Genomic DNA, 21,702 nt, shown 5'->3' with positions numbered 1-21,702 from the left:
AATTATTTGATTCTAGAGTAAAATTCTAGCTTCATATTAATAATGAGTGATTTTTACTAACCGTTGATATAATACTTGCTGGTATCGAACACATACATAATTTACTATCACACACCTCTTTCCTTGTGTAGTTTTTAATCTCCAGTAATATAATTATATTTTATTACAGAACGAGTTTGCATATTATTTGTACAATGTTCGTTTGAGCACATTTAATGAAACGATTCACAGCTCATAGAATAGTTCAATCCTGTTTGAGTTAGAAGCTTTGTAATTGTTTGATAAATTGATTGTGGTCGTTCGGAAAGTTTAAACTTGGCAACTTCAGTTAAGGCTACGACGTGTTATAACTGTGGAGCTAAACTTAGGTTACGTTACCTCAGTGGAACGAATGTTTCGGACATCCAGATTGTGATTTAGATTTTATCTTTTAGTTATGTTTAAAAAAAATAAACAAAGGTATTTTCATTGTAAAAGTTGCTGTCGAGTGAGAGTGATATAAAACGCTAGAAAATCAAGTATCTTACTGTACAAAATGAAATTCCTCTCAAAGTTTTAACACAGTAGATGCAGACCTAGTAGAGAAATATTTACACTTAACGTCCTAACCTTGGTCTTTTGGTTGAGACCAAGCGTTACAATTATATGATGCTTGTGGTGGGAACCGGCAAGTCCAGAATGCATGAAGCCAGTATATTTATGTACCAGATATAATTAATATTGCTGACATTATTCTGTTTGTCAGGTATCACCCGCAGTAAATCACGGATAAAAAAACTGCTACAGTTTTTATACCTACAAAAGTAAAATCTATAACAGTAACTTCGTTTGTATGACCTATGATAAAATGTTGTTGCTTAGCAATTTCGACGGATAATTATTGTGGAAAAATAATTTTATACCAGTAATAAATTATGACAAAAATTGCATTTTACCATTTAGGTTTATTTAAGGGTTAGAAAATAATGTAAATCTTCCATGAATATTTCTTGGCTAATGTTGTAATCTAGGCTATGAATTTACAATGTACACTAACTACATCTACATATTTGGCATTGGAGAGGCAATGCATTACCAATGAATATTTCCTTATTCTATTTACTTGAATGTGAAATAGCAGTAACTTTGTTAATGGTTTATGATGCTAATCTAATTTTTTTTATTAGAAATGCAATTTTTTTGCAGACAAAAGAATAAAATATAATTTTTTTAAATATAGTATAAATCAAAATATGTAACCAAACTGTAGATGCAAAAATAAAATAACTAAGTGTGTTTTTAGTTAACATATTTACATAAACGAATAAATAAATATTTACAATTTTAAAACACAAACTATTTTTTTGGTAGGAAGAGTTCTTAAGTTTACTTAAGGAATTGCTCATTCACTCAAAACTAATTAAAATAATATGTTAATAATAAATGTGAAAGTTTGTTTGTTTGTTTGTTTGAAGATCAATCACGCATTAGATACTGGAAGGATTGGGCTGAAATTTCGCATGATGAATTTAGTTCACATTTTCAATTAACATATAGGCATATTCTTATATCAAAAACCCTTTTGGGCTCCGCCCTAGTGGCTCTGTAGTTCCCCATGTTAACCTTATGAATGTTTGATATTTTTTTCTATTGTTTAGGTGCAGTGGTACATGGCTATGGTAGATGAGTTATACTTTATAATATATCATACCATAAATTTAAAGAACCGAATTTTATTCAACTGTGTCCTCCCCTATTGGAAACGCAAAGCTCGAGTATAACTGCAATAGGCCTAAGCATTTGGTACTAATATGTCAACCCCATATGAAGTACGGGAACTCCACTAGTTTGCCATGGTTATAATAACTATACAGCCTTGTTATAATAATATATGCTTCTAGTTCAATATTGGCAATGTACCAACTCCTGGCATTTCTTAGATCTGGAGAACCTTCCTCATTCGTATTCAAGCGTGGAATCAAGCATGTTCAGTATTCAATCACAGCTCTACCAACATTTCTCAGCTCTTGCGGGTTTATTAATGCACAGTGTGATGGTTTTGCCAAACGAAATAGCTTACAACCGTTACTGCAAGCATTAAAGACCATAATTAAGCCAATTGTTATCTAAAGCACTGTCACACAACGCATTCTAAGATGAAAGTTGAAAAGTATTACTGTATTTCACTAAATAATGATACAAACTTATAGATACTTGAAGCAAAACCCTTATCAATCACCGATAGAGGGTGCTGCTCCTACGTAGCAAAGTCAGCAACCTATTTAACAATTTTTTAGTAAAGCTGTATTTCGTTTACAAAATAAATACTATGGGAAGATCAATTACACCAGTCTTAAAGACTAGATAATTAATTCAGGTGCTAACCTTGGATAGAACCTGTTGGAGAATGGCAAGCCAAGCCTCTATTCTAAAAGAACACTAAAACTTGTTTAAGTTTTAATGTATTTCAAATAAATTTCAATGTACATTCACCTGCAATGTAATAGAGCCAGTTCGTTTGGTCAACCCTTATCAATGAAGGATTTTGCCTCTAATGCCGTGATATTACCAAACTTACCCTGTTGAGATGTTTACTTTGCGTCATCTTTCTTTGTTGAAAATCCTTTGTTAAATCGAGCTTTGGTATACATTAACAACAAACTATATGAAAAAGGAACGCCTGCAATGTAAATGTGTACCTATTGTACAAATTTGATTTAAAGGTCATTTTTCATTTAATAATATGTAAAGTATGTGATAGAATGTACTTTCTCCAAGAGGTAGTAAATGTCGTAGGGAAACAGTTTTTGTTTGAAGAATAAAATCACTATGATTGAATAAATATCCAGTGTTATAATGGTTTATTTACTCTAAATATATCCAAAGTGAACTACAATATTGACTTTTTCCTCAAGGATACATTGTGTATTACTATTTTTCGCTACACTACTGTGAAATGACCCGTTTTTGTTACATGTTTATCACCTGCGAAAATGCATCATCACATTGTTTACCACTGCAAAAGAATGTTTACTATGCGAAAGTAATGTTTACTATTTTTTTGGAAACAAACAAAGATTTGTTATTGTTTTGTCAACGGTTTCAATTTTCGACATCCAAAGTAAAAATTAACTTCAAATTGAAGACATAACCTAAAAATGCTTAGAGTTTTGTCAGGTTCCTAATTATACACTGTATTTTAATTTGAATTATGAAGGTTTTTGTGATAGATGACAATCATTGATCAAAAGATTATACTGGTGTATGAAGATCATCATTCGAAATGTAACGGTTATTTAATTCACATTCAGCACTTAACTCAAACATTACCAACTCGTTATAGATGATTCAATCATAACTGGGTTGATAGCAAATGTTCACGCTATAACCATTTTACGACCGAGATATGATGAACAATCAAGGATTTAATGTTTGATAATTTAGTTTATCATGGTTTGAATCGTAAAATATGTTGAGTGTAACAATTGAAAGTTTTAATATACATTGATTTTAATATACATTTTTTTACCATATCACATTGGCATGCATAATGCCAAACATTTGTTTTACATTTTAGCGAATTTCCCTATAGGGAAGTAGCTATTACCGTAGGTGGCACGGTAAGACCTAGACCCGGGACCGATTTACTTTTTCATTTTGATGTCCCCAGAGGCCAAAAACACCATTCGTTCAAATTTTTATATATGTATATATATATATATATATATATATATAGACTTATATATATATATTATATATACGTCCGTGAACGCGATAACTTGAGTAATTTTTGTCCGATTTTGATAAAATTTGGTTTAAAGGTGTAAAGCGGGATAAACTTGAATGAGTTCGCGAAGCAGCGTGATCGGACCATGGGAACGGGGCTTTACGGGGGGTTTTATGGGGTAAAAATAGGTTTTTCTCACTTTTGACCCTCAAAACACAAAATTTCCCGATTTCTCTTTAGACCTTTTTAAAGAGCTTAAAAAAAAAATAATTTAGTATATAAAAGTATTTTTGTTCGATTATTAGTAACGGAGAAAATTTAAAAAATTGTAAATTTAAAATTCCCATGTTATTCTTATGGAGAATATTGTCAAATGTTGTAGTTTGCTTGTTTATGGATATATTTTGATCAAACTTGGCAAATTTATTTATTTTGTACTAAGCTATTAATATTTTACTAAAAATACACAATTAGTTAGTTTCCTTGTAGCAGCAAACCTAGGTACTCATTAATCCTAATGTTTTTAAAATAGATTTAATTAAAATTTTTAAATCAGACGAATGGAAATTCGCTTAGTCGGCAGGTTTGCTGCGGCGGGGGTATTTTTAAAGTTAACACGAATCGTACAGCAACAGCCCAACAACAATAAATTTTGTAAAGCCACAAAAGACATCACTGGGGTGTACAACAAAAGACTTTGTTACTGTCAGCCGATAAGGTGGTAGAGGCTTTGAAACATGTATGTGGTTTTTTGTTTGCTGTTTGACTACTTGGTGAATTATTTCGATGCATTTCACAAACAAAATCACTCAGAAATTAACTCAGACATTTTTTAAAGCTTGAAGGTTAAATATGACAGCGAATCTCTATATTCATGAATGTACAATATGGGTGAATTTCTCACAAATTAACAACAATCTAAGGCACGTATTTTTTATGTCGTGATATTTTTGCAATTTTTATTATAAATGCAGCTTCATGCAGCTATTATTGATTGTTTCAACTAATCATATAGTTTATTTCACATAGTATACACATATTCATCTAAATTGTAAACAAATCTTTTATGAAAATTGCAAATATGCAGCTTCATGTTGTAATACGTAAGGTGAGATATAGAGAGAGAGAACTAAGTTGAATAACTTTAAATTGAGTGGCGAGAACGGCGGAAAAGGAAAGAACTCTCGGAAACGGGAACGGGTCGCTAACTGCTACTTAGCCAAGGAATATAACTTTGCATAGGTGTACATGTATTAAAGCTTCATATATTCAATGTATGTAGGCTTAATAATGCCTAGGTTTATTTAAGTTATAAAATAAAATTAATTTATAGTCAGGCAGTTAATTATTTTTAGATCTAATAACGAAAATCAAAATAATACTTGTATGATAATAATACACTGTTATTAAAAAAGAATGGTGCAAAACTAAGCGGTTGGTACGTCTGTTACAGTGATTTCAAACAGCTGATTGTTAAACCAATAGAAAGGGCGTGTTTGTAAGTTTGTTTTGACAAGGTTATGTTTTGTCTCAGTTTCTTGGCTGAGTATCACCATTGACTATTGGATACAGTAATAGTCAAAGGTATCACGAAGCCTGTCAACAGAATCAAAGCTATTATGGTAAAAATCTATGCGTTTTGGCTTGTCAATAAGCTTCAATGCTTGTAATAACTACAGTTTGTACGGGTTTTGTCTCAAACGCTTACGTAAAAACGTGGACTGCGTTATGTGACGTTTCCTACTCAAAACCTTACAATGCAATGTCATATGACAAATTCGTAACCAATCAGAAATCACTTGGGGGAAAAAACTTTAACGAATTTTGATCATAAAGTATGGATTCCTACAGATAATTGCGTAGTTGAGATAATCAATATTTAATTAATCAGTGCTATATTCAAAGTAAAGGTACATAAATGAACAATTTTATATTTTTGTAGGATTCTTTACTATATTTAAATCAATCGCGTAAACCCTTGAGCTTATGAATTGCAAGACACATGAAAATGGTCAGTGTTTATCATTAAGTAGATGATAAGCATGGTTTTGTGTAAAAAAATATACAATTTTAGTATTCATGTGTGTATGTTAAAACTAGAAGAAAGTTTTGACTAGAAAAAATGAATTACAGTAGCTGTAAATTATTTTTAAAATAGCCTACTTGTCCTATGGTATTGCTTTGTATGAGTGTAAATATATAGAATAGTCTTGAAAGAGGTATTTTTATAATGTTTCTTTAAAAGCGTAATAATATTCTCTTACATGTATTGTACGGATTTCGATTAAAATATTCTCTTACATGTATTGTACGGATTTCGATTAAAATGTAACTAATCGTTATCCTCAGTTAGAATGTGAAATTCACTCATTCGAAATCACCCAACATCGATCAATCACCGATTAGTTACAGTATGAGAGAGTGACAAACATATTGTTCCCACTGAGTGTATTGTTGCTTTGATTTATTGGTTTATCTCTACCATGGGATCATCCAATCACTGCAATATGTCAAGTGTGTTACAATTTGTGATTCTTCACCTTTGATTGATGGTGTTTTTTGATGTTAAGGAAAGTTATAATTTTCTGTTTAAAGTCCTTTAAAATAGTGAGGAAAAATAGGTCCTTCATCGAAGTTATACTGAACATGTAATATTTTGCTATACTTTGTATAGCTAGTTACACTTTTAAATTTCCCTGCAAATTGATAGATCTTAAACTTCGTAAAGAGTCAGGCTAGAAAAATGGCTCTCACTTTACAATATTGCATTATTCAATGGTTGTAACAAAATCAAAAGCGTCATCGATTAATGATTAATATACATTTCTTTTGTTAAAAAAATTGTTCTCAAGGCAATTGGTGGGTCTCCTAATTCATGACTTTACCTGAACAATTCTACAGAGTCTGTCAAATATTTAGAGAACACTCTTTAACATTTCTTGGAGACACTTAAAATCTGAACTGAAGATGATTATAAATAGAATTTAAATATTGTTCAAAAAACATAATACATTAACTATTAGTTAAATTTATTATTTAAAGTGAAAAGATACTGGTCAAATATCATATTAAATTGAAGATGAAATGTTTCGAAGTAATAATGTATTGTCTCTTTTTTTATTATTATTATTTTTTTTGAATAAGAAGGGGACTTTCAAGACGAACTAATAGCTTTTGGAAAGCAACGATAAAATGTGCAATAAGTAAAGCGGAGGATCCTATCATCTCTTTAAGGCAACCTCAGCTGCAAATGTCTTTGTCTATCAGTTTTGCCTATTTTCTAACAAATATAAATAAGATTACATGACCATCATGACCAATGTTACAAATCCAAAAATGTATACAGACATTTTATCTTATAGTAAAAGCAAACAATAATGATAAGAAAGTGGACACTGATTCAAAAATGACACCAACCCAAACTAAAGATACTACCGTAGCTAGTATCTTATGTAGAAACACTAGAAAAAATGTATTCTGGTAGGTTGCAATTGATCTACGTATATGAAGCGGAAAAAATCATTTGAAAGTGTCATAAAAAGAAAATGTTTTAATTTCCCCAACTAATTAAATATAGTTTCTAAGATTTTTATGCACTCTTTAACACTACTTTCGTAACTTGGAACAAGTTTCATTATTTATGATAATATAATAATAAACTAAAGTAAATCTTCAAACAATTAATAGTTTTTCAAAGCATGTTTTATGGGAATATTGTTTAACATCTATCATTGATTGAAGGGATTTACAATTAATTTGAGGTTACATCTCTTCCATGAGAATGTAGATAAAAAAAATATATAACATCATACTCAAACTATACCTTTAAGGTTTATTAAATTATTTGATGTGGTAAATCATTTAAGGGAATCACGAAGATTGTGTTTTTTTATAAAAAAAAACTACAGGTTTTTGTCAGTTTTTATACAGGCAACCATTATTGTATAAATAAATAGCTATGTATTACCCTGTTAATACGCTTATCTAATGTGGTATAGGTATGGTATATTGTGATTTTTAATCAAATCCAATAAGTTAGAAGTCTTCTAATCTAATTTTGAGAATGTCGTCGAGGCTTATCTAATGTGGTATAGGTATGGTATATTGTGATTTTTAATTAAATCCAATAAGTTAGAAGTCTTCTAATCTAATTTTGAGAATGTCGTCGAGTATTATTACCTAAGTAAATCATGTTGATTCCCTCGGTAATTATCTATGATATGTTAGTTGTCTCCCACTTGTTAATTAAACCTTGCCAAGTCATCTCTACGTATTGTTAGTATGTGCATGTTTAAGCAATCGATTTATAATGCTTAAGCAGATAAATTTGCAACCTTTATTTAATCAGGTGTACTGCTTTAGTTACAAATATTCTCGAGATCTTTCAAATTATTGTTGTTCGAAGAGTTGTAGTAATTGAAGAGTCAAATTGAAGAGTCAGTATTTACTGGTGCTGTTTAACTATTTAAAATTATAAGAAGTAATAAAATGGTCCAATTAGCTAAACATGTAAAAACGTAGTTTTGTTATACATTGTTAATACCATTTTATTCAATTATTCACTATCGAATATTTGGTTTAATCTACTGAAGAATATCAATCAAACTTATTGTAAACTTAAAATAATTCCTTACACAAATTGAGCCACACATATTTCATATAATTCCTATCATATTGCAGTATTATACATTCAGAAAGTGACGTAAAAATATTGTGAATGAATATTTTTATAAAAATCAGTATTTCATTCTTTGAAACTCTAACATATTTTAATACAACAAAATGCAAACTAGAAGATCATTGTCATACCAATATTATTACTGTACAGAAAGGAACGTAATTTCTCAGTATTTTATACCAAAAGAAATATTATGTGCTTAAAATAACCGGGAGAAACAATAAAACTTTGGCTTTACAAAGAAACATGAAAAGTGATAAATGTAACAGCTGGTAGAGAATACCCAACGACCCAGCTGAAATATACTCTGTGTGTCGTCGGTTGTACCAAGTCCCGAACATCCCTGTATCCTCCATTCTACTTTGCATCATAAAGAATACTTTAGGGTTGAATAATCTTATTAATGGTTTTATTGATCAGTATATGTTTAAAGTAAAACTTTGAATGTGTATTTGATGGTTAAAAAATAATAAAAAAAACACGGTGCAAAGGTTTTTTTGTATATTTTGTGATATGATTTGATTTAACTTATTGAAAGTCTTACCATTAAAATGTTTCTACCTAATTGTTCAACAATTAAAGTAGACATATGCCCTTGAATTAATTTAAACTAGCTATTACCCACGGGTTTCAACCCGTTTGACTTCATAAGTATTATAAAAAACTATTGATTGGTTTGGTTAAGCTGAAATAAACAAAACTGAATACAGCATTACAAACAAATAATCACACCAGATTTCAAATGGTAATAAATTGAAAGAATAATATACAAATAAGAACAGCTGAGGTATTTTTAACATTCAGTATATGGAAAGTTCCCTTTGGAAAGCAATTATGACCTTAAAGGGCAATTTATGAAAAAAATGAAGTTTTGCGCAAGGTTTCTCGTCATGACGAACATTTTAAGTGAATGGTGTATGGGAGTGAGACTTGTAGTTTTCCCAAAAGTTCATGGGTACTTTTGGCTTTATATATAGATACAAATAAAATTAAATAAATGTTCGATGTCAATGAAAAAGTTTCTTTGCTGTGATCACAATTTGTATATTAAATAAAATGTTTTCAAAAGCCACAGCTTATTAATTTTTTTAACAAAGTGTATTTAATAGAATATGGTGTTTTTCTTGGAACTTACAAAAACCTTCGAGCTTTTATTGGACACAGAAATAAAACTGTCTTGTATTATGTGAAACTTGAATTGTCACCAAGTTTCACTCGCATTGTTTGGAGAGGTGTGAAAACGATTCCCTTCAAACAGACAATTGTACTATAAAATATCGTCAACGTCGTGTTTCCTCTAAGACCAAGCTATTCAAACTGTTCCAGGAAACAACAAGCTCGTCATTCAAACTTAAATATAAGCCTACTTTTTTACAAGTATTTTCTTTCAGTTGGTTTTTCTCACGGATTGTTTTTAAGAAACACTGTTAGTATCTACATTACTAAGTTATGCAAATAAATTTTAAGTTAAATGTAAAATAATTTAAAATGATTCTAGGCAAAACAAAAAAGAGCTTGTGGCCATTAATTGTTTTTATTATCTAAGTTTGCAATCCATTAGCTAAACACGAAAATGTTTTATCGTCAAATAAATAACATGCATGAATGGTTTAGTTAAAATGTTTAATTTTGGAACGTTGGATAGATTTAACAGGTTTTATTGGTGAATGTAGTTTGTGCAACTGCTTTATTTAATATTTACTCAACTAGTTTAAATAAAGTAGATTAAAATTTACCGAGTAATAATTTGAGAGGATAGATTAAAAAAGATGTTCCACGAATATGATTTTATCCAACAACGTTTTGTTGATGATTCTTGATTCAGAACTCTAATATTTCTACTTTTTTATAATAACAGCTTTAGGAAGGAAGTGCTCTGTGGAAAATTAACTGTTTCCTTCCACAATCATCCAATTTAACCCTTCAAAAGAAAGTGTTATCACTTTACAGTACTGTATTTGCTTTCCTGAGATATTGGCTTATGCCGTTTAAAAAAGTAAACAACAAATAAGAAGTTAAAGTAAAAATTAGAGTTTTATGCGTATTTATTTGTTTTATCTTTCCGTTTATCTTTGATAATATTGCTTATTCATCTAATCTGGAAGTATGAAATAAGCTTCTCTTAAAAAAAGCCTTTAAACGTATTCGTCTAATCCTTCGTGGGAAAACACCATGTTCAGTCTTATTTATCATAAATTACCAATGACACTAAATCTCATAGATAACTACACATCAATGCAAGTCATTCAATCGGTAATGAGGTAAAGAAAAAAACGATACCAACATATAAACTTGTTTAGTCACTAAATTGTGCCTCACCTTACTTTTAATTTTGATTGTGTAAAAAAACACCCTGTAAACAAATTTTAATATAGGACGGTGTTATATTACTTTGATAGTTTATTTGAACAAATTTAGTAAATATTTATTAATAATTAACATTATTTTGACCACATAAAATCATCCGTAAGAGGATTTATTATAGTTTGAAGGAAATGTTGTTATCAGTGTTGTTGATGTGGTTGCCTCTAATCTCATTATGATCACCTCGAGTCATGAGAGAGTTCACTGCTGCAGAAATGTACAATGACAGAGGAGCGCTGATTGTATATACAGATTGACAGTTGCTTAATTAAATCGGTCGTAGAAGCGTCACCGGAAAATAACGACTCTGAACCCAGCTGTACAACCCTGGTAAATACGAACTATTCAGAATCGTAGACTAAAGAGAAATGATGTTAACATATATTATTTTATTAGCTTACTCTCTTCAGTGAATTTGAAACTTTTGAAAAAGGGTTTCACTTGAAATTTTTTTTTCGAATGTAAAAATATTAAATTTCAGTATAGTTGATTAAATTATACTTCCTATTGTAACTATACTATACTATTGAAACTCTACTTATAAAACCTCGGCCTGGTTAAAATTTGACATTGCGACTGTCCTTGCAATAATATGTACTTCCGATTTGTCATTGAAATTCAGTAGAGATCCACTGTAAACTGAGTACTGTTGTTACATTAATCGCAATCATAAAACTATTCGTTATCGTAAGCGCAATTGTGTTATAAATTTAAATGTTTATGTGCACTATTTTGTGTAAGAATATGGTTATATTGCTTCTTACTTTTAAGTTTATACTTAATTTTTACAGAATTCTATTCTTATAACGTAATATAGTATATACCGATAAACATTTAATACTAAAACATTTCAATAACTTTAATATTACCAAAGGACAATTCTCACCATCATTTCAAGTGGAGGTAGTTAATATTTCGATCACAAATACCTAAGGGCAATGAGTTTTCCACAGAAAATGATTGCTTTACTGTTGTTCAGCGCTCGTAACATTATCGACACGTTTAAGGGCAAAACATAATCAAATATTAGTAGTGTTTATGTTTGTGTACAGATGGGTATATCATAGTTTATTCCCTGGTTGTGGCAGTCATTTCACAACAGAAAATAAGTTTAACTTTGTAGAAGAAAAAACAGTTAAAGCTATAATCTTTTTAGATCAACTTATAAGTTATAATTAGTTGTATACCACTGAGCGCTCACTGAATGTATACAACGATATTGTCAAGGTAAGTAATTTGGAGTGAAAGTGTATAGTAATTTAATAAACATACGCCTTAATAGTTAAACATTTTATCTTTGACAATTGATTTTATTTTGTCACACTAACTGTAATTTTTAGAACATGTAAATTTATAGGTTTACTAGCAGAATACCCCTCCTTCGCACAGGGTTGGCGTATAGGTATGAAATTGTCGAATATTCGCATAATATCAAAACATTATTTATAAATTAAAAATACCATTTCTGTAAATATTAATTAATTATACATCTAACCAATTATTTTATTTTTGAGAGCTACTACCTACTATGTTGTTTAATTTTATGGTAATCAAAGAGTTGAAGATTATTTTGAAACCGGCGAATACGTTTTTGTTTAGTAAATACATTCATAACAATTTTAATTTTAAATAACTTTGCACTTCATAAGGTTGCTTGGCATACTGTGAATTAATTTTTTGTAATTGTAGGTTTCTCCAAAGCTGTAAAACAATGATAAACACGAAACAGCTGAGAAATCTCGACGGAACTGTGATTGAATACTGAATACTCATGACACAAGTCTTGAATACAAATGAGAAACTTACTCCAGGTCTAAGAAATACTTGTATTTTTTATTAAAATTCCAGTCGTATGTATCTATGTACAGTTTGTTATTATGTTATTATGTAATAACAATAAAGATTATTATGTTATCGCAAATCGGTCGTTAAATTAAAATAACCAGTCGTTGCAATTATAAAAGGAACAATGTATCATTGTAAAATTGTCACTAATAATATAAGAATTTAATTAAGATTTACCATGAGAAAAACAAGTTACACGGAAATTAAAGTAATAATTTTAACTGCAGATCGTGTTCAATACTAATAAACACAAACAGTTACAACACAATCAATTTACTTATAATCGGAGAAACAAATCTGAAAAAAAAAAACATTTGCACGAGTCTTGTGGGTTTAGCATTGCTCTTTTAAATTGGAACTTATGTTAATATAATCCTTTTAGTGATAGATTGTTAGCATTGTATACCCCTACCATGTACCCAATTAGGTAGTATACTTCAATTTAGGATGAATCTAATTTAAGCTAGTAGTAGAAGTGAGATATATTAAAAGACAAAGTAGGCCAAAGATATATTTATTTTATGGATGTCAAATTTCTCAAAATACACTTTCCAAATAAAATCAAATATGCTCTTGTTACTTCCAAATATTATGCTAAATAATAAAATACTGGAAAGATCTTACTTTAATCAGAGACACTGGTTTAATGGTCAGAACTGGCACTAGCAGATACCATGCAATGCAACTAGAAGTGGTACAAAAGCTACTGGACCAACCATAAGAAGATGAACAAGAAGTGGTTGATATCTGTCTGAAAACATCACACAAAACCGATAAAAACTATTCTCTACAAATTCTAATAATTAAAAGTGTATTTACGATCCTTACAACTCCTTGTGAAAATGTGCTTCTCCTAGAACAAAACTCGACAGGTCTGTATAAACTTTACTTGTTTTCTTTTCTTGTAAAATGCATTAAAATTGATTTGAAAACTATTCTTTACTTTACATCTTTTCCCAAAAATGATTTCTACAAAGGCTATATACAATAAATCTCCTAAAATCTTATTTTTAAACAATATTAAAATCTACTTACAATTTCTACAGCAACCACATATTAGTACACCATTTTTCCAGTGAACTTAACTGACAAAACTTGAAATTGGTTATCAATGACCACTACCAACCCTACAAACTAAATCTTTTAAACTGCTGGACACTCTTTCTTAATCTTAGTCTAGCCAAAGATTTTATAATTTGATTTTGTTTTTGTTATTTCAACCTAAAACTAATTTCCATCGGTACAATTGTTATTAGAAAACACATACAAGGTTCTTGCTAATATTTACAAGCTAAATAGACGATGGTTGTGATAGAATGATAAATACATTAATACAAGCAAATGCAAAGTTCATTGATATCCAATAATTTTTTTAAATTGTAATTGTTAATACACTTTCACACGAATCCAACTTTACGTTTTTAATTTGTTATGAGACAATTCAATGTCAATGTCAACTAAAGATCATTAATCTAATAATTTATTTTCTCGGTAGTAAATTAATTATAACACACACAATTCGATAATTATGTGTGTAATGTGTAATTATACGTTAACAAAATGAATAACAAAATATTGTTGCTACATTCATGATACTTGAATATAAATCATTAATAAACATGCATTGGAAACGGGGGTTATTCCCAAGAGAAAGTGAGGTAATTTGAGTGTTCAATAATCCGTGAGATATCTTAGAAATTGGAATGACTGGAAGATTCATTATCAAAAATAAATACTTTGGCAATTCAACCCATGAAAAACCTATTTATTTTGTTTTAATACCAGACACATACATATCTAAAAAAGGGTTTTGCCGATGTTTAAAAAACAAATATGAATAATGATTTTAGGTCAGTTTCTGTGTAAATTATATGAACGGCAATGAAATTACATATCTGTTGAACCACGCTCCTACTAAATTATTGTCGTTATCTAAGCGTAATCCTCATGAAGAAGTAGCTTTAAAGTCCTTATATCTAACTTGATGGAATCCACAGTTGTGATGAGTATCAGTTTGATCCACATTTTTACATTTAATCCCAGAGATGACCAGAGGGTTCCAATCAGCTACAGGTGATTGAGGTTATACAGTTTACATCACTAGAATTGAGAGACTCGCGAAATCGCTGATGGACTTCCCATGTCATGTTACATATTGTCAGATTTTTTTATGTTCAAAGTTACATAACAAATTAAATTGAAATTCAATATCTTCCAATCCAAGAATTAAACTATTATCTGTTGTCTTCATTGTCTTATATTTACTGACTTGTATTCATAGATAATAATGGACCTTTTCTGTTAATTCAACACCACAAGTTTTTGGAGAAATAATTTATTAACAATATAAATGGTAGTGAATTAAACTTTGGTTAGGTTAGGTTAGTATAGAGTTAGAAAACCTCACCTAACCTAACGGAATTACATTCCACTAGTGGTTGTGAATTAACAGAAAAAAGTCCAAACTATTTTACCTCTATGATTAATTTTCTAAATATTTGTTTAGTCCTTATATATTTAGTAGTGAATATTGCTACGTCACCACTCTCTCCTTCTGGCTGTGTGCTTTTACATTCTACAACATGTGGTTAAATCCTTCCAGAATTGCAGAAAATATCTCTATATTTTTTGTATCCACTTCATTTGAGTTTCAGAAAGAGCAAACTCTTTTATTAAGCTGCCAATATCAGGGACAAAGGTTTTGCGAGCGATTAACTACGAGGATTAAAACTTTCTCATTGTTGATTTACACCCAAACTTAGCTAATTTATTACAAAAAGTCACACCTAGTAAATGAAAGAACAAAACCAGTTTTATAGCTCTTTATCAAGCCACATTATGTTGCAATGAGTTTTCTGAAATAACTAAAACATGTGGAACGGGATAAAGTCAGCTTTATTTATTCTGCATAAAATTTTATTCCAGTTGTCCTACCCAGGTTAGGCTCAATTACATCTGTGTGCAGTGCTAGGAATATATAGTTCATTCTTAACAACATTTAAATAAAACTTATGGTCGTCCAGTGGTCGAAAACTATAACAGAATATAACTTTAATCATTTTTATATGCTAATGCTTGAAAGTATTTTTAAAACCTGTCGTTTGCCGCCTAAGATATGTTTGTTTTGAAATTTACAAAAACAAATTGGTAGTAAGGTGGTTAGTACATTGGAAGGAGTAGCTTTTAATGTAACTTTACTCTGTTTGAATGTAACAAGTCACGGACTATCACATTATTTTATTTATACAATTTTAATGAGACACGTTTCCAAATATTGATACTTTTTAAATACACGTTTTATTCATGATGTACCATTGATTTAAAAAGAAATTCGAGGTTGAGAAAGGGGTGGCTAACGTCTCTACCATCGAATGCAGCTGTTTCTAGTTTTGATGTCCTCCCGATGTCTTGGTTGTATCTTCATTCGCCTCTGGTACAAAGTCAATCATTCTGTCTGTTGTCTCTTATATTTCTTATACATTTTTATTTTTTAGTAAGCAAGTATTGTTAGTTTTTAGCTTACGAATTTTCGGGGGTAAACCTTTTTATTACCATTTAAAAGGAATCCTACAACAACAGTTGGATATATTATTCAATATCATAAATTTGATAACAATACCTTATTTTTATCTGAAAGTTATCAAGCCATCATTATTTATTTTATTGTTCTGAAATATAAAACCAACAATAAATGTTTACATTTATTTGGGTTTAGGTTTTTAATTACTCATCAACCTGTCTGACATTTTTGTTGCAAAATAAAACACAACTTTGTTTACAATGGAGATGACAGTATAATCCACACCATTGTGCCGGGCTGTGACAGATGTCACTCTAATTACTTTTTTATTCTTTTCGTGTTTATTTTATTTTTAGTATTGGGGTTAAGCGATTTAGACACTAGTGGTGTAACGATATAATAAATGTACCGACTGTAATATGGCATTCTATATGTGCTCATGCATTGTTATCTACATAGGACATTTCTTCATTACAGATAGGATTTTTTTACAAAACACAAAGCATTTTAATCAAGTTTTTTAATAAGCATTCAATTCAAAGATAAATTTACATTGATCGTTCAGTTTTGGTTGTTGCAAATGGTAACAGTTGATGAAACAATAGAAAATGTTAGTTTTTTACGTAGGCCATATCAAAAAAATTTAGTTAACATTACTTTTGCATAGTAACAATTTGTTTGTGTAGTAAAAAATGTAATCATTCATTTTCACAGGTGATAAACATATAACGAAAACAAGTAATTTAACATTATTGTAACGAAAAGTATTATTATCTCATTCTAAAATATTATGTTTATTTAAGCTTAGTAAAAAGAACGAACAAACCTCAATGTGTTTTAAAAGGTCTCAATTGACACATTAACGATTAAGATTCTGTGTAGTTGGAAGGTGTAGCTGCAAGATATTGTTGTCGTAAATTAGTTATTGTTCAAGCTTATGATATTATAACCCTTTAATTGACTTATAGGGGTTTCTAAATCGTTTTATAACATATATGTGAAATATATACTTTGTATTTATGTTTCTGCTATTTCTTCTTCTTTTTTGCTAAGAATCAATTGTTTGTATAGAATAAAAAATTCAATTTTATATCCATCAAATAATAACTAGATCACAGACACTGTTATAAGTAAACCAGGATGAAGCTAGTAATTATTTCCTTCAATAAAGGTCTATTACAAAAGTCCACCACGTGATATTCCGTCTATAACAAAGCAGCTGGACTTTCCAAGTGTTTTTAACATATCAGAGACCACTACGTATTTGATCTAATATAATTTTCTTGCGTTTTTTTCCGTATAGATATATATTTTCTTTGTTCATGGGAAACCCGTAATTTATGTTTTCAATATTTTTGATACAAATTAAACTTTTACAGATATAAATTAATACTAAAGCCCAATATAAGTTGTAACTTGTTACTAAAAAAAGACCCCTAACGAAAAATTCAGTATTTTTGCATCTAGTCGTTGGAAATAAAATACTTATCCGTTAACTTAGACAATTGAAAAGTTTTTTATGATAAAGGAATTTAGAATTCCTGCTTACAATTAGAACAGTTGTATTGAATTACTTAATTTTAAAACCTATGGTTATTTAATTGTTTTTATTTTACGGTGGTTGTTATAAACTTGTTTTTAAAACGCATTGAACATCAATTTAGTATGAATCCAAGTAGTCGTCATCAACGTGTGCTGTGTGTGTAAAACTTGACCATCGGACATTCAACTACCGTCTTGGGAAAAATCCTTACACAACACCAACCGTTTTCTTACAGCAATACTTTCCATGGTCTTTGGAATTGTTTTTCTCTATCAAAGACACTGGAATGAAAGAAAAAGTGTAAGATAAATCAGTGTTAAAGATTTGCGTTAAGTGGAACCTATCAAGCTACATTCATTACATTATTACGTTCATTCGAAATTGTAAATTTATCATACCAAACTATCAAAATATTATCATGTGTTTAAGGCAACACAATAAAGATAGTTGTATAAGAGATTGGTAAACAAAGCGATAAAATAGTTGTATCAGTTACTCTCTCAAATTGAGATATTTAGTTAAGAACAATATAATAGCGATGAAATATAACTGAATACAAAGGTGGAACATTAACTACTGCCTCTCACGCTACAGTGAAATCACACAATACATTGCAGCCAACTACCAACTAACCAACTGGCTCTGTCCAACAAAACCTCCAGGATAATTATGCAGAAGGGAAATTATTTTTAAAAGCTAAATTGGTATGTGTAAAGTGAATTTTTGAAACAACTGGTAATTTCCATATATTTATTCATTTATTCATTGTGTGTGTGGGGGAAGAAATCGCTGGCAAGAATGTTCGATTAGGAAATAAAGTGATTTTATAGTTTACAATTATATGTATTTAATAAGTTTAGCAGAACCTTACCATTGCCACTTTTCAAATTAGTTAAGTAATTAGCAAGCTTTCAGTTTCAACAAGTCAATGGATTTCAATGTCAGTCACAACAAAGTGAATGGGAGTGTGTGTTTGATGTAAGAATTACAACTCTACAAGTTACTAACTTAACTCTACAAGTTACTACAAGTAATTGAAAAAGGATGTTTTTGTAATAATAAAAATATGAGTCTTGTGTATAAAAAATATTTGTAATATTTGTTAGATAAATGAAATAAAGTTTATACTTCTGTGTAAAGGAATGTAAGCGATGTGGCCATAAATCCTTATAATCTTCTTGCAAAGGAGTGGTAAAATTCCAACTTACAGCATAAAGGAATTACTCACCTCGAGATGATTTAAAGCTCTTGAGAAACTCATGGAACTTTCTGTACGACATAATAGTTACTTATACACATAGAAACATTCTATGAATTATAAAAATATCAATGGTGCAAAATTTATGTTTAAGTTTAAAAATTATATTGTAATTAAATATTTATATTTGAAATCTGCATTTATAGTTGTACCATTTCACTGTAGTAAAGTTTCATACAGCAAGATACCAACAAAGAAGTATTAAACACTCACAAACAGCAATTACTTTTTTTTAGTTTTAGGGGGACCTGAACATTTCGACAAAAACAATCCTTTTCTATATACTTTTTATAGGGGGAGAAATTTAGAGAATTACTTTCCTTCATAGCACTTATTATGTGTTATTTACAATCTGTCTAACTGACCAGAATATTCATACTCCCTTTGTATCTAATATAGAACAGAGCAATATATGACAGTATATTCCAGCCATAAGTTTGGACTGTTGTCTCCACAGGCTGTAAACAACATATTGATTGATTATGTTATCTGTAGGTTTTTAATATTATCAGAGGTATCTATTAAAGCTTTAACAAAAATTTTTAGTTCTTTAATGCCTCGTTTGAGTTTTAAAATTAGTCTGTTCCTCCTTTACTACATATCCCATTGTTTCTTATTCAAATAGTTAAAGCCATGTTTTGGTATCAAAGAGCTTCGAATTAATGAGATTTATTCCTCCATGTTAATGAGGTAGAATTATTATTTTGTTATGTTAATTGTAAGTTAGTAAACTACTTAACATTTGTATTTAAAATCATTTCTGGACACATACAATTAGGGGCGTAAATAAATATCTTGAAATACCAAACAAAACTGTTTTGCATATGTGCTTATTACCAACGGAATAAGTCATTTATAAGAGAAATTCATACACATTGCAAAACCCTCCCTAATAACTTAAGCATGTTAATCTGAACCATTTTGACTTTATTTGAAAGAAACAGATTAAACATACTCTCAATAATGAGGTTTTCTAAGAAATGTCATCAACTGGGAGATGAATGTGACATCCAAACTTAATTTGCTATCATTCCCAAAAACACTTCATAGAGTTAATAAACATAAAATAAATTACTGTATTTCGCGATGGTGAACACTAACACTGCTATATTTTAAGCTTATAGACCCCTCCAGACCCAAATCAAAAATCAGTTCCAATTAAAATACATGTATTTCATTATGGAAATAGAGATAATTTACTGAATTATAGAACTGACGATTTATACAAAATCATTTCGTTAAAGTATTGTAGTATGGATGTAACTAATGTAAACTAATGTAAACTATTTTTTGTTCAAAATGTAATATAAATGTAATGTGTAAACTTGATAAAGAGTGAACGATTTTTCCATTTAATTAAACTGATATTGTTTGGAGCGTTCACCTATTAGCATCCTCCAATCGAGGTTAAGCTTTCGCGGTCGTTTGGACGTAATATGGTAACCAATCCTTGATTTATTATTTTGGAGCAATTTAAACCTTTCATTGTCGTCTATTTTATTTTAAAATCTTAATACTATGCATCCTTTATCTGTATATTCTCATGTATTGCATTAAATGTCATTCAAAGGCGCACAAATCTACACAATGAAGGTGCAAAGTATACTTTACCTGCGATAAATAGTTTTGTAAATGTATTATTATAACTTGTGTGATACTATAAAGCTTCCTATCATTGGAGATTTAACATACAAACCTTTCTGGGTGACACGGTAGGCGAGGGTAGCATGTAAAGGGGGTTTCTCATAACATCAGAAGCACCAGATGTGCAATATTGGCACTTCTGGTACAATAATGTCCGCCTATTTATTCAATACATGTAAATAATACTAGCAAAAAATACCAACCTAGTACAGATTATCATAACTATATTTTTTAAATTTACATACTCAATTAACACTTTTTTCTAGCAGAATGTATAAGGTTTAAATGTGAAAAATGAGATATGATTGAGCCTTTTAGTTAGATATTATTTACATTGAATTCAATTGTCAAACTTAAGCTTAAAGTAGTGTATATCTTTTAAAAGAATGTAACCTGAGTTATTATTTCAAAAGTTGTATATTTAACTAAGGATTCTAATTTTTTTTATTTGATCAATAATCTCTGATTGCTATTATTTATACTGTACGTTATTAAATGATTCACCATCTTTGTACTGAATACAAACTCAGTGGCTACAATCAATATATATATATATAATGTTATGACCTGTACAGTCTTCCAAAGAATTGAAGCTCGTATCTCTAGCTAACTTAAAGCTTAAAGTCGGTAACAGACTCAGTAAATTGGCTCACTCCCTAAACCAATATATGTGCTGCAATATTTATAAGTAACCAACGATTTTAATTTATTTTAACTGTTATTTTTGTGAATTGTTTTACCTTGTTGATAATTGTAATTACTTTGCATAAAACTTAAGTAAAGCGTTATTAATCTATATTATTTTAGATGTACCCATCAAGGAAAAAAGAATCCTTGATTTCCTAGGAATGTAACTTTGCAGGATTACACAAAGAGTGTACAGTAGCACCACTTTGTACAACCACATTTATTGTTGCTCTTTATAGTCCATTAGTTCTCTTTCAGAGGTCTCTCCCAATCCTACCCAAGGGCTCCTTAAAAGATAATTAATTTGGTCTTTGTATTAGTAAGAGTCGTTTTTAGTGAACCCTTGTGCAAAACACAGCATTTACATATATGCTACTTGTTCTCATATGTTCCTAAAGGCGGGGTTTGGGCTATTTTTATGTGACAAGTGCTAGCCCACCTGCGGACAGTGTTAAAT

The sequence above is a fragment of the Macrosteles quadrilineatus genome, unplaced genomic scaffold (assembly GCF_028750875.1).
Source record: "Macrosteles quadrilineatus isolate MER2022 unplaced genomic scaffold, UCM_ALF_1.0 Scaffold_8__2_contigs__length_117827958, whole genome shotgun sequence".
Classification (NCBI taxonomy): Eukaryota; Metazoa; Arthropoda; class Insecta; order Hemiptera; family Cicadellidae; genus Macrosteles; species Macrosteles quadrilineatus.
This window is presented reverse-complemented; position numbering follows the sequence as displayed.